This window comes from Phacochoerus africanus, chromosome 4, assembly GCF_016906955.1.
Source record: "Phacochoerus africanus isolate WHEZ1 chromosome 4, ROS_Pafr_v1, whole genome shotgun sequence".
Taxonomy (NCBI): Eukaryota; Metazoa; Chordata; class Mammalia; order Artiodactyla; family Suidae; genus Phacochoerus; species Phacochoerus africanus.
Genome location: NC_062547.1, coordinates 29,484,689 through 29,499,630, shown reverse-complemented (window position 1 = coordinate 29,499,630; position 14,942 = coordinate 29,484,689). Strand labels below are relative to the sequence as shown.

Genomic DNA, 14,942 nt, shown 5'->3' with positions numbered 1-14,942 from the left:
TTAAGGTTTGTTCAGATTTGATATAGATTACGGATTGTGTGTGTGTGTAGACTGTATTTTTGAGAGCCTATTTTTTGGGGGGAGGGTGGTCACGCCTGCGGCATGTGGAAGTTTTTGGGCCAGGGATTGAATCTGAGCCACAACTGCAGCAACACCAGATCCTTAACCTGCTCCACCACAGCAGGAACTCCAAGACCCGTTTTAGATGTTACATATAGTACAGGGTTCCCATTTACCCCATCACCCAGTTTCCCCTATTACTAACTTACTTCATTCTTATGGTACATTCGTTATTACAAGTAATGAACTGATATTAATACATTGTTATCAACTAAAGTCCATAGTTTATTCAAATTTCCTTAGTTTTTACAATGTCTTTTTTGATTGCTTCAGGGATACCCCTTTTATATTTGTTTGTTTTGTCTCATTAGGGTCCTCTTTGCCATGACAGTTTCTCAAACTTTTCTTGTTTTTGATGACTTTTATAGTTTTCAGAAGTACTGGTAAAGTATTTTGAGAATGTCCTTCTCTTGGAATTTGCCTGATGTTTTTTTCTCATGATCAGACTGGAGTTACGGGTTTTTCCAAAGGAAGATCACAGAGGTCAAGTGTTATTTTCAACATATATAAAGGGTACATCTTATTAACAGGATTTATTATATTGTTGATCTTGAGCTTTACCACCCAGCAGGTAGTGTTTGTCAGGTTTCCACACTACAAGGTTATTTCCCATCCCCTTTAGTACTGTCCTCTTTAGAAGAATGTCCCTATATGCATTTCATTAAGGAGTGGGGAGTTACAGTCCCTCTCCGTGGAAGGTAGCTGTGTTCACCCTTCTATCACCAGTGCACACTGGTCTCCCCTCCTTGAATGCTGAGTTTCTCTATAAATTATTTAGAACTCTTCAAAGAAGATTTGTGTTTTTAAAAATTTAATCACCTATTTTTATCAGTATGTACTCATGGATATTTACTACTTAATTTTTTTGCTCACAGTGTTCCAGCTTTGGTTATTTAGATCTCTTTCATGTGCTTCTTTGTCCCTTTGACATATCCCCCGTAAGTATAGGTTTTTCCCCCTCTCTCTTTCTGTTCGTTTGGTCAGGAAGAAGATGTGAAGATGTTCAACATCATTACATAAATGCAAGTCAAAACTACAGTGAGATACCACTTCATACCTACTAGGATGGGTATTATAATAAAAATAAAAACACAGGCAATAACAAGTATTGACAAAGAGGTCGAGAAATTATAACCCATTAAAAAACACTGTTGGTGGGAATGTAAAATATTTTAGCCATTTGGGTTGGCCATTCCTCAAAATGTTAAAATGGAGTTATAAGACTCAGAAGTTCCACTCCTAGGTGTACACCCAAGAGAATTAAAAATATATATCCACACAAAAACTTATTTATCACAGTATGTAGTTCATAATAGCCAAAAGTGGAAACATTGTTCAAATAAAATATGTTGTATCTATGCAGTGGAATATTACTCAGCCATAAAATGGAATGAAGTACTGATAGATCCATGTCGTAACATGAATGAGCCTTGAAAACATGTGATTCAGAAGCCAATCACCAAAAAAAAAAAACCATATAATGTAATTCCATTTATACAAAATATTGTGAGTGAGCAAATCAGTAGAGACAGAAAGATTAGTAATTGCCAGGGTGTGGGTGGAGGAAGATATGGGGGAGTAACACTAATAATGGGTACAGGTTTATATTTGAGGCAGTGAAATATTCAACAACTAGCTTATGGTGAAGATTGTACACCCTGAGTATTCTGAAAGAGCTCTGATTTTTACATTTTAAAAGGGTAACCTTTACAGTATGTGATTTATATACCAATAAAGCTGTTATTTAAAAAAACATTTAGAACAAAATAACAAATGAGATACTTAGAGATTTATACTTGTAAGAATTATATAGTAAACACTGCAGAAGATTGCTGAGAGAAATTAAAGACCAAAATAAAATACATATGCTCATGGATTAGAAGACTCAATATTTAAAAAAATACTCACTATTTTTAAGATGGTGGTTTTCTCTAATTGATGTATAGAGTCAATGCAGTGTTTTTGTAGAAATTGACAAACTGACTCTAAAATATATATGAGTATACCTGGCATAGTCAAAACAATTTTGAAAAACACAAATTGAGATTTATACAAAACGAATCATTTATCAGAAGGTGTTATTGACCTAAAAACAGGCATTGATCAATGTAACACAGTAGTTAAGAATAGAACCACAGGTACTCCCTTGTGATGCATTGGGTTAAGGATCCAGCATTGTCACTGCAGCAGCTAAGGTTGCTGCTGTGGTGCAGCTTCAATCCCTAGCCTGGGAACTTCCATATGCCCTGGGCATGGCCAAATAAAACACAAAAACAGCAACAACAAATACAAACAAACAAAAAATAGATTCAATTGGTGAAGAATAATCTTATTGATGTATTGTACTAGGATAATTGCATATTCAAATAAAGAAAAATGCCAGGCTTTACCTCACACTCTGTACAAAAAATGAACTCCAAATGAATCATAGACTGAAATAGAAAATTTAATACTATAAAACTGCTAGAAGAAAACATAAGAAATCTTTGAGATATTGGATTAGGCAAAGATAGCTACAACATCAGAAGCACAATTCATAAAATAGAAAATTGTTCTGCTCTACTAAATACATTGTTAGTAGATTGAAAGCCAAAGGTTGGGAGAAAATGTTTGCAAAACATGTATCTGAACAAGGAGTTGGTTTAAAAACATATGGGCAACTCCTAAAACTTGTTAATAAGAAAATAACCCAGTAAAAATTAATAGCACTGGGAACTATATCTAGCCATTTATGATGGAGCATGATAATGTGAGAAAAAGAATGTGTGTATGTATATGTGACTGGGTCACCTTGCTGTACAGTAGAAAATTGACAGAATACTGTAGACCAGCTGTGATGGAAAAAATAAAAATCATTTTTTAAAAAATGGGCAAAAGATTTGAGTGAATACTTTAACAGAAATCTCTGCATGGTAGATAAGCAAATGATGCTCAACAATGTTATTAAGAAAATGCAAATTAAAACCACAATAAGGTACCATTGTACACCAGTTGAATGACTAAAATTTTTTAAGAGGAAAAGAAACAATGTACAAACTGATAATACTTAGTGCCAGTGAGGATGCAGAGTAACTAGACAGACATACAGCATTGGTGAGAATGCAAAAATTTGTAGCTACTTTAGAAAACAACCCATCTCTTTAAAAGTTGTATATGGTAATAAACATATTACCATATAACTCAGCCATCCCCTTTCTATGTATTTGCTCAAGTGAAGTGAAAACTTATGTTCAGACAAAAACCTATGCACATTTATAGCAGCTTTATTCATAATTGCCAAAACAGGAAAGAACCCAAAATTCCTTCAACTGATGAGCGGCTTTAAAACAACCACCAACCTTTGGTACATCCATATAATGGCATGTTGCTCCACAATAAAAAGTAATGAATTTACTGATAAAAATAACAGTGATGAATCTCAAAGGCCTTAAGGTAAATGAAAGAAGCTAAATACAAAAGGCTACATATTGAAAGGGAGGGGTAAGTTAGGCGGGTGGGATTAACACATACACACTACTATATATAAAATAGATAACTAAAAAGGACCTACTATATAGCACAAGGAAATGTCAATATTCTGTGATAACCTTAGTGGGAGAAAAGAATGGATATATGTATATGTATAACTGATTCACTTTACTTTGCACATGAAACTGATACAACATTGTAAGCCAACTATACTCCAATAAAAGTTATTTCTATAAAAGACTATATTAAATGATTGTACTTATTTGACATTTTGGAGAAGACGAAACTGTAGGAACAGCCCAGTTTGGGGATAGAGGTGGGTGGAAGTGTTCACTATAGAGGGGCACAGGGAATCTTCTGTAGGGAGGGAACTGTTCTCACTTGGCATTTGTAGTGTTTACACATTTGTCCTAACTCACTGATCTGTACAGTACTAGAAAGAGTGACTTATATTGTTTACAGATTGTATCTTAATTTTTAAAGATAAATAGGAATCTTACCTCACACCGCACATGAAGAGTCTCTCAAAATGATTCCTAGACCTAAACATAAAAGCTAAAACTTTAAAATTTATGGAAGAAAACATAGGTGAACTAGTGACAGGACTCTAAAAGCACTGGCTGTAAGGAAAAAACACTGTTAACTTGGCTAAATCAAAAATTAAAACCTTGTGGGAGTTCCCTTCGTGGCACAGCAGAAACAAATCTGACTAGGAACCATGAGGTTGCAGATTCGATCCCTGGCCTCGTTAAGTGGGTTAAGGATCCAGCATTGCCTTGAGCTGTGATGTCGGTTGCAGACTCTGCTTGGATCACGTGTTGCTGTGGCTGTGGCTGTCGTGTAGGCTAGCAGCTGTAGCTCCAGTTGGACCCCTACCTTGGGAACTTCCATTTGCCGTGGGTGTGGCCCAACAAAGCAAAAAACAAAAACTTAAAACCTTGTTATTCAAACTCAGAAGCAGAGAGTACAGTGGTGGTTACCAGTGGCTGGGGAAAGGGGAAATCAAGAGTTGTTTTGCCGATAATGAAGTTGTAGGTATGCACAGTGAATAAGTTCTTCATCGTGCATGAACGGATCTGCTGCACCACGCGGTGCACATATTTAACAATACTGTATTGTACACTTTGTTAAGTGGGTACATGTTAAGTGCTCCTTACTGTAAAGGTAATTGGTGAAAACTTCAGCCTGGAAGAAAACATTCACAATACATATCTGACAAAAAAATGTTGATTCAGAATATATTTGAAAAACTTCTCTAAACCCAGAAAGAGTTAGCCCACAACTCATTTTTTTTTTTAAGGGCAAAAAAATTGAACAAACTTCACAAGAGAAGCTAAACAAATAGTCTGTAAGCATATAAGATGCTCCTTATTGTTATTAGGGAGATGAAAATTAAACCTCTGACAACATGAGGTTCTACTCGCACGAGGAACTATAATCAGTATCTTGAGATAAACCATAATGGAGAAAAAATATTCAAAAGAATGCATATTTTATATGTAATAAAAATTTAACTGAATCATTTGCTATATAGCAGAAGTTAACACAACATTGTAAATCAACTTCAGTTTTAAAAAAGAACAATGAGGAGTTCCTGTTGTGGCTCAGTGGGTTAAGAACCGACTAGTATCCATGAGGATGTAGGTTCCTGGCCCTGCTCTATGGGTTAAGGATCTGGTGTTGCCACAAGCTGCAGCATAGGTCGCAGATGTAGCTTGGATCTGGTTTTACCTTGGCTATGGCATAGGCCAGCAGCTACAGGTCTAATTCATCCCCTACCCCGGGAGCTTTCATATGCCACAGGTATACCCCTCAAAAGGAAAATAAAAGTCTACAATGATACATTTTTAAGTATAATGTATACATACTTAAAAATATATTCCTATATATTTTTATATAAGTATATATTTATGTACTTGAGAGCAAGAAAAGGGGAAGAAAAAAGCTCATTTTAATTTTATGGATGAATGCTAACTTTTAAATATTGAAAAATGGTGTAATTAGAAATTACTGTTTCTAATCTCTAGTGCAGTTATTGAAACGAATGGGTGGTGTCTGAAACCATTAGCTGTTGGGACAAGATATTGACGCTGTCTTAAAAATAACACCTCACAATTGCATACTAATTCCAAAGAAAAGAAATAACTGCGCTGAGAGATCTGACAGTACCTTAACCATTTCAAGTTTAGCATCACCAGTAATGAGACAAATTGACATTATGTGTGTCCTCATGAGATACAATAAGAATTACACAACATCGCTTCTGTGCTTCTCATGAAGTAGCAATCAGACAAATTCAGAATTTGGGATAGCCTATATTCAGCTGACTTGGAGTCCTCAAAATAAAGTCTGTATCATGAAATTAAGGCAAAAGTGGAGGCACTGTTCTAAATGTAAGGAGCCATAACCAAATAATAATTTTTGAATTTTGGTTGCATTTTACAGAGAGCTTTAAAATATCAGACATTTTGGCAACAATTGGGGGGAAATGGACTATGACCTCCATATTACATGCTACGTATTACATTATAGACTGAATGTTAAATTTCAAGTCCAATACTGATACTTAGTTATATGGCTGAATGTCTTATTTCTAGGAAATAAAGCTCAATTATTTGTCTCATGATGTCTACAAGTTATTTTCAAGTGGTTTAACAGTGTGTATGTATCTGTGTGTAAAGATATAACAAATATAACAATGTTAGCAGCTGTTGAATCTTTAAGTAACAGGTATATGGGTTATTTACAGTACTATTTTAACTTTCCTGTGGGTTTAAAAAATTCAAAATAAAAATCAAAGGGAGAAAAATATCTTTTTCTGAATTACTCTCAAAATGTACAAGATTGAAATTTTCTGAGAGAGTTATTGGGAAATAGTGCTAATTATAAATTTATTTGAATTTATATGATATTCCAAAGAATATTAGAATTAAAGGAATTTGAGAGATTATCTTGTCTAGATCCTTTATTCATACGGGTGAGGAAATTAGTCCAACGTAATTAAGTTACTTACTGAAATCACATGGTAAACCAGTAGTAGAGCTTGGACAATGAATTCAGCTCTCCTGTTTTCTAGAATATTTTTCTTTCCACTGTACCATGTTACCTCTTCCAAAAAGGACTTTGTTGGAGGTAGAGTTGAATTAAGAAAATAATTCTTTCTAGTATATCTTCAGTATTTTCCCCCCATTTTGACAGTACTGTTGGGACTGTATTTTATCTCTTGATCAAGAATTTAGTCAAAGACTTAGGCTACTTTTGATAATTGCTGTCCTAGAAATTTTTGATCATGTGATTTGAGCTTTGTGTTTTTTGTTATTTATTTTTATTATCCTGTAGTTTAAGCTATGAAGAAGGACATCCCTCACACTCTGAAACAGATCTCCTTCAGAGACAGAATTTTGCAGCCTCTCATCAGCTTCCTGGATATGCTACTACACCTCAGCCAACCGGTAAAAATTCTCTTGTGAAATATACAGTGAATCTGGGTACATTTAGTGAATAAGAAGAAAAATCACTTTTCAAGTGTTGGGTTATGAAAGTGTCCAGGATGTAAGAGTGCCATGGGAAATGTTAAGATGAAAATGAGATTAAAAGCTTTTTCGTCTTTCACTGATAAGGAATATCTATATTCCTTAATTAGTAGGGTGATCTTTTTTTCATGCATCTTTGTAGATTTTTTTTTTTTGTCTTTTTGTTGTTGTTATTGTTGTTGTTGTTGTTGTTGCTATTTCTTGGGCCGCTCCCGCGGCATATGGAGGTTCCCAGGCTAGGGGTTGAATCGGAGCTGTAGCCACCGGCCTACGCCAGAGCCACAGCAACGCGGGATCCGAGCCGCGTCTGCAACCTACACCACAGCTCACAGCAACGCCGGATCGATAACCCACTGAGCAAGGGCAGGGACCGAACCCGCAACCTCATGGTTCCTAGTCGGATTCGTTAACCACTGCGCCACGACGGGAACTCCAGATTTTAAATTATAACTATGCTTGGCAAATTAATATTTGTTTGCCATTCAAAATAAAACAGGATAGGGTTGTAGAAGCTTTGGCCTCAGATTTCAGCGATTCCTTTTTAAAATAGCAGGAATATCATTTTATATTAATATATATTTTTACTTTGGGATACATCTTATTTTCAAATGTAGGTCTTTCTGGAATATTTGATACTAGTGTGAACAATGCCAGCACTAACACTAAAGAATCTTCAGTGACGAATTTTCTCTCTGCTGTTGAATCCCGAGCTGCTCAGGCTGCTTCTTCAGGAACTACTCTTTTACCACAATTCAGGGCCCCATCCTGGCAGACAGGTGATTCTTTGTTTTCAGAATTTCTAAGTCCTATAAAAATATTGATAAAAATTCACTTTTTAGTCTTGTCATTATGGTAGTGTGGCTGAGAGTGGTGTTAATTATTGATTTTCCAGTGAACTTTAAAACCTGGAATTTTTTCACTATTTTAAGGTGGACAAAATTCAAGAAATTGTTACTAGCAGAATTTGGTTTTAGTACTCTGCTGAAACTAATAAGTTGAAGAAGGTAGGTAATTGTTAAAATTCTAGATGTAAAGTTTTTATCTGATGATTTGGTTACTTGTTTACTTAAGAGGAGGAAAGATTAAATTTCTTTTTCATTTCAGCTTTATTGAGGTATAAGTGACATATAAAATTGTAAGACATTTAGAGTATACATTGATTTGATACACATTTACACTGATGAATCCCCACCATCTGGTTGGTTAACACATCTTCACGTATTTACCTTTTTGGGTGGTCTTTTGGTGAAAGATTAAATTTCATTTATATTAGTGACTTCAGGCTTGGGAGGTGGTATAGTAAAAATCAATCTTGGTGACTAAGTCTCTGTTTTGAACATTCTGGAAGAAAAGGCACATAAGCAAATAGCTTGACAATGCAATTAGTACAGTAAAAAGTAAAATTTTTCAGGGTGTCAGGGACGGTTTCATGGCAAAAGAGGTATATGAACTTAGTCATGAGAAATAAGTAGAGTTTGCCCTGTAGCCAAAGGAGGAAAGCACTTCTAAGCAGAGAAAGGGTGGAGTAAAAAGCTCTCGAAGGAGTAGTAGGGGGGAAGATAAAATGAGCCAGGAGATGGCTGTGAATAGCTGGGCAGCATTTCCACCATGGTCTTTTCTGTGTTAAACCTATGATACCGTCTTTTTATATCTGTCTCCTTTTCAAGAATTAGCTTAAAGCCTCTAAAATAAAATAAATTCTTTGAAAATTTTTCTTCTTGGTCATCCAGAAATACATTATCATTTGCCATTCCCTAGATTTCTGGTCAAACACCACGGAAAATAAAATCTTTTTTTTCATTAATCCTTCTACATAACTAGTGTCCATTTCCCATATCGTATTTATTTCTGATATTACTTACCTCCCCCATCTCTCCGCACAAGTTATTTTTCTACAAAAAATTTCAAAGTCAATTAAAGTACATTTTGTGTTTCTTAATGACTATATTAAAATTCGGAAGCATATCAAATAGTAAAGTATCAAATAGTACTTACTCCTTCATAGATTTCATAAATGTCAGGTTTTAGACATGTATTTTGTAATACTTGTGCTTTAGTATTTACTGAAGTTCAGATTCTGATAGAAAATAAATTAATAAAAAAAATCTTTGAATTCAGTTATTTATACCTCTTAGAAGCCTAGCTATTCAAACCTCAAGGCCCTCATATAGGTACCACCAGCCTTTGATCATAGTTTATATAAATGATAACATTTTAGGAAGAAATAGGTAGCATTGGGAATGCTAGAATTTTATAAAACCAAAAATTGTACTGTAACACTAATTTTCCACTCGAAGTTCAAAATACACACACACACACACACACACACACACACTCACTCCAATTTGGTCCTGAATGAATTTGCCAGCTCTGTTGCCAGTGGCAAGACTCAGAAGCTGGCAGGGCCAAGCATGAAACCGTGTTCACCTCCTCACCCTCATATAGGCTCAACTAAAATGGCTGAGGCCCTTCTGTTCCATATTAGAAACATGTAAAAGACCTGAGGTGGAACACTTGCCTCACCTAGCTTGGTCTTTGATTGGTTTTCCTGATCTCTGCCATGAAAAGTGGCACAAACAGACCTGGAGGGTTTTAGAAACACAGGACTTGCTCAGGCTGCACTTGAACTTGGTTTTATCTGGCCTGCTGCCTTCTTTGATTATATATTTGTATATGTTTTTCCATAATCTTCTTTTGATAGGGATAGCTAAAAGGTTTTGCTCAAGAACATCTATAAAATTCAAATGTACCGTTTTTAATGTTCTATTTAAAAAATAATCACTCCACCAAAAAAAATCATTAGAATTACGTAAATTTGTCCTTAACTGAACAGATTGTCACTATTTAATAAAAGCCACTGTAAGTTGATATTATTAGATTAAGTACTTTTAAATTTTATTTTTCTTATTTCATTTTTCAACTGTTACCCCCCCAAAAAAATAAATTATCTGCATGGATTTTTATTTTTTTCAGGATGACAAAGGTTAGGTTTTTTTCAGTTTTCATTTTAAAGTATATATATATATGTGTGTGTGTGTGTGTATGTGTGTATATATATATATATATGTGTGTGTGTGTGTATGTATTTTTATGGCCACACCTGCAGCATATGGAAGTTCCCAGGCTAGGGATCAAATTGGAACTGCAGCTGCTGGCCTATACCACAGCCACAGCAACGTCAGATCTGAGCCACATCTGCGACCTACAGCACAGCTCATGGCAACTCCAGATCCTTAACCCACTGAGCAAGGCCAGGGATTGAACCCACAACCTCATGGTTCCTAACCAGATTCATTTCTGCTGAGCCACAACAGGAACTCCTAGTTAGACTTTCTATTCCAGTTTCTATTATTATATTACATTATTCTAAGTGTTAATTATTCTTTCAAGAGTAACTACCACATCAGAAAAAGATAGAAACCACATAATCATCTCAATAGATGCAGAAAAAGCATTTGATAAAATTTGACATTCATTCATGATATAAAACTCTTAACAAGGTGTCTATAGAGGGAATGTCTCTCGACAAAATAGAAGCTGTTTATGACAAACTGACAGCCAACATAATACTCAACAGTGAAAAGCTGAAAGCCTTCCCACCAAAATCTGGAACAAAACAAGGGTGCCCACTCTCACCACTTCTATTCCACATAGTATTGGAAGTCCTAGTGACAGCAGACTGGAAAAAAGAAATAAAAGTTACCCAAATTCTAAGAGAAGAGGTAAAATTGTCCCTATACACAGATGACATGATACTATATGTAGAAAACCCTAAAGACTGCACATAAAAACTGTTAGAACTAATAAACAAATTCAGCAAGGTAGCAGGATACAAGAGTAACCTACAGAAATCTGTTGCATTTCTTTACACTAACAATGAAATATCAAAAAAGGAAAGTTTAAAAAAATCCCTTTTAAAATCACATCAAAAAACAACAACAACAACGAAAAACTTAGGAATAAACCTGACCAGGAAGCTGAAGACTTATACACAGACAACTGTAAAACATTGATACAGGAAACTGAAGATTATTTAGAGATAATCTATGCTCTTGAATTGAAAGAATTAAAGAATTAATATTGTTAAAATGGCCATACTACACAAAGATTTAATGAAGTCTGAAGATTTAATGTGATCCCTGTCAGGTTACCCAGGATATTTCTCACAGAAATAGAACACACAATCCAAAAATTTATATGGAACTATAAAAGACCCAGAATTGCCAAAGCAGTTCTGAGGAAAAAGAATAAAACTGGTGGTATAACCCTCCCAGACTTCAGACAATACTACAAAGCTACAGTAATCAAAATAGCATGGTATTTGGCACAAAAACAGACGTGTGATCAATGGAATAGAATAGAGAACCCAGATCCAGAGGGTTAGAGCCCAGGTGTACATTCAGTTAATCTTCAACAAAGGAGACAAGAATATGCAATGGAGAAAAAATAGTCTCTTCAGCAAATGGTACTGGGAAATTTGGAGAGCTACCTATATATCAGGGAAGTTAGAACACACCCTCACCCCAAACACAAAAATAAACTCAAAATGGCTAAAAAACTTAAATATAAGATATGACACCATAAAACTCCTAGAAGAGAACAGGGAAGCATTCTCTGACATAAGTTGTATTTATGTTTTCTTAGGTCATTTTACCTGGGCAATAGATGTAAAAGCAAAATTAAACAAATGGGACCTAATCAAACATAGAAGCTTTAAAATCACAACGAAGGAAACCATAAACACAACAAAAAGAACAACCTATAGACTGGGAGAAAATGTTCGTAAATAATATAACCAAGAAGGCTTTAATTTCCAAAATCTACAAACAGCTCATACAGTTAAAAACAAACAACCCAATCTAAAAATGGGCAAAAGACGTAAATAGACATTTCTCCAGAGAAGACATTGAGATGGCCAATAGGCACATTAAAAAAAGGTGCTAAACATCACTAATTATTTGGGAAATGCAATCAAAGCCACAATAAGGTACAACCTGATACCAGTCAGAATGGCATCATTAAAAAATTTACAAATAGCAAATTCCAGAGGGAGTTTGAATTAAAGAGAACCAACCCTCCTACACTGTTGGTGGGAATATAAATTGATGGAGCCACTATGGAAAACCCGGATATTCCTCAAAAAAAAAAAAACAAACCTAAAAATAGGATTGTCATATGTTCCAAAAATCCCACTCCTAGGCATATATCCCAAGAAGGCAATAATTTGAAAAAATACATGTACTCTTATATTCATAACGGCATTGTTTACTATATAACCAAGACAAGGAAACAACCTAAATGTCCATTGACAGATGAATGAATTAAAAAAGATGTGATATATATATACACAATGGAATGCTACTCAATCATAAAAACGATGCCATTTGCAGCAATATGGATGCAACTAGAGATTCTCATACTAATTGAACTAAGTCAGACAAATACCGTATAATACTTATATATGAAATATAAAATATGGCACAAATAAACTTTTTTATGAAATAGAAACAGATTTAGAGACGTGGAAAACAAACTTATGGTTACCAACAGCAAAAGGGGGTGGGTAGGGAGAAATTATGAGTTTGAGATTGGTAGATACAAACCACTATATATTAAATAGATAAATAGGAGTTCCCATCGTGGCTCAGTGGTTAACGAACCCAACTGGCATCCATGAGGACATGAGTTCGATCCCAGGCCTTGCTCTGTGGGTAAGGATCCGGCATTGCCATCAGCTGTGGTGTAGGTCGCAGACGTGGCTCAAATCTGGCGTTGCTGTGGCTGTGGCGTAGGCCGGCAGCTATGGCTCTGATTCAACCCCTAGCTTGGGAACCTCCATATGCCACGGGTGCGGCCCTAAAAAGACAAAAGACAATAAAATTAAATAGATAAAAACAAAATTTACTATATAGCACAGAGAAATATATTCAAATCCTATAATAAACCATAATGAAAAAGAATATGAAAAAGAATGTATATATGCATAACAATCACTTTGCTGTATACCAGAAACACAGCATTGTAAATCAGCTATAATTAATGAAAATCCAAATCATTTGTCACAGTCTGATCTGAGAACATATTTCTTACTTGATGGATAATTAAACAATAACAAGCTACCCGTTGTCACAAGATTTTGCTATGTTATCCTCTGATTCTTATTCCTATAGCAATTCAGACATCACAATTCTTTAAAAAAAAGAAAAGAAATTATCTTTGGAGTCTTCTCACTATTGAAGGGAAGTGGCATAAGTGTTAATTTGCTTGGGTCAGGATATGTCCTTCTTTGAGTTAGATGAGTGATAGAGAATTTAAAAAAAGGGAGAACTCCGGCACAATGAGGCAGATATTAGAGCAGATGAAAGAAATTGTTACAATTCCAGGGCACCTCCCTTGCAGAGGAAGCAGTTTATTAAATATATTAAGGAGAATCCTGCTTTGCCATAACCTATCCTTTGGTATCACTGTTAGAGACAGTGAAGCATGCATCTGCCTGCTGTAGAGTGGCAGTTTTTGTGTGTGTGTGGTTGGTATTTTTAATATTCTTAGATATAACTGTAGGACCTGTTTATGCACCCATCCTGTGCAAAGATTGTGCCCCACGCCCTTGGTTCCCATAACATTTTGTTCTACCGCTATTTAGAAATACTCACTGTTGTGTTCTAGTTATTGGATAAGGTATCTCCGTCCCCTAAGAAATTGTGAGGTTCTTGAGGACTGGAATTATGTTTTTTTTTTTTATTTCTAGAGCCTGCCATGGTTCCCAACATCTAGAAGTACCCAATATATGTTTGTAAACTAGTGAAGGTATTTGTTGCTGACCTCTACAAAAGTGACAGCAAGGAGCACTTGCAGGTGGCTGGAATCTCTGCACAGAATGGTGAACCCCTCACCACCTCTGCTCCTCCAGTTGGTGTAGAGCCTTGATTCAAGTACCATCCCTCAGACCATCTAAAAGGTCACCTGGGGACTTGCTAGGATTTCATATCTCTGGTCATAGTCCAGACATACAGAATCAGAAACCTTGGGTCAGAGGCCTAAATATCTGTGCTTTAATAAGCTTTCCAGGTGATTCTGATGTTCCGTGATGTTTGAGAGCCAAAAGGAGAAAGTTCAGTGGCATCTATGCCCTCTTTCTTGGCAGCTCTGTGACTAACCATGCGAGAATCTTTGATTCCCTCAAAACTCAGTCTTTACAGGGTATGAAGGGAGTTGGAATGATCCCTGAGGATCCTTCTGCTTTAAAATTGTGTGAAATACCGAAGGCAGAAAGCAAGCAAGTAAATGTTCTAATGACTAGATTCATGCTATTCAGTCAGCAAATATTTACATACCAGGCAGTGTTCTGAGCGTGGAATCAATGCATGACACAAAGTTACTTCTTTTTAATTAAAGTTGCAGCATTTCAAATCACAGACTTACCTGTCTTCCATCTGCAAGATTTTCATACTGCATCTATCTTGCCGTGTAAACTGGAAGAGTGAGAAAATAAGCCAGAGTTCTGACCACGCCTCCCCCAAATTACTCTGACTTTAATTCTTGAATACTTTTGTGCTTGCTTAAGGGCCTTGAGTGCTGCGTTAGAAAAAAAAAGCATGTGATAAATGTGATTAAAAGAGAGTAACTAGCTATTTTCTGTCCTTTAGTAGTAATTTTTTTTGACATTTAATTTGGCTTTTTTTTTTTGTCTTTTTAGGGGTATACCCACGGCATATGGAGGTTCCCAGGCTAGGAGTCGAATCAGAGCTGTAGTCACTGGCCTATACCACAGCAGCGTCAGATCTGAGCCATGTCTGTGACCTACACCACAGCTCACAACAA

At 35.7% G+C, this 14,942-nt stretch overlaps 1 protein-coding gene across 2 annotated transcripts in view; it reads left to right on the top strand.

Annotated features, from left to right (window-relative positions):
• The first annotated feature begins 6,931 nt into the window (after positions 1–6,931).
• Positions 6,932–14,942, top strand: part of QSER1 (glutamine and serine rich 1) — a 46,246-nt gene continuing 38,235 nt past the window's right edge. For both annotated transcript variants that reach the window (XM_047776049.1, XM_047776048.1), the window contains exon 1: positions 6,932–7,040. The gene's annotated coding sequence lies outside the window, so the exon portion shown is untranslated. The remainder of the gene's footprint in view (positions 7,041–14,942) is intronic.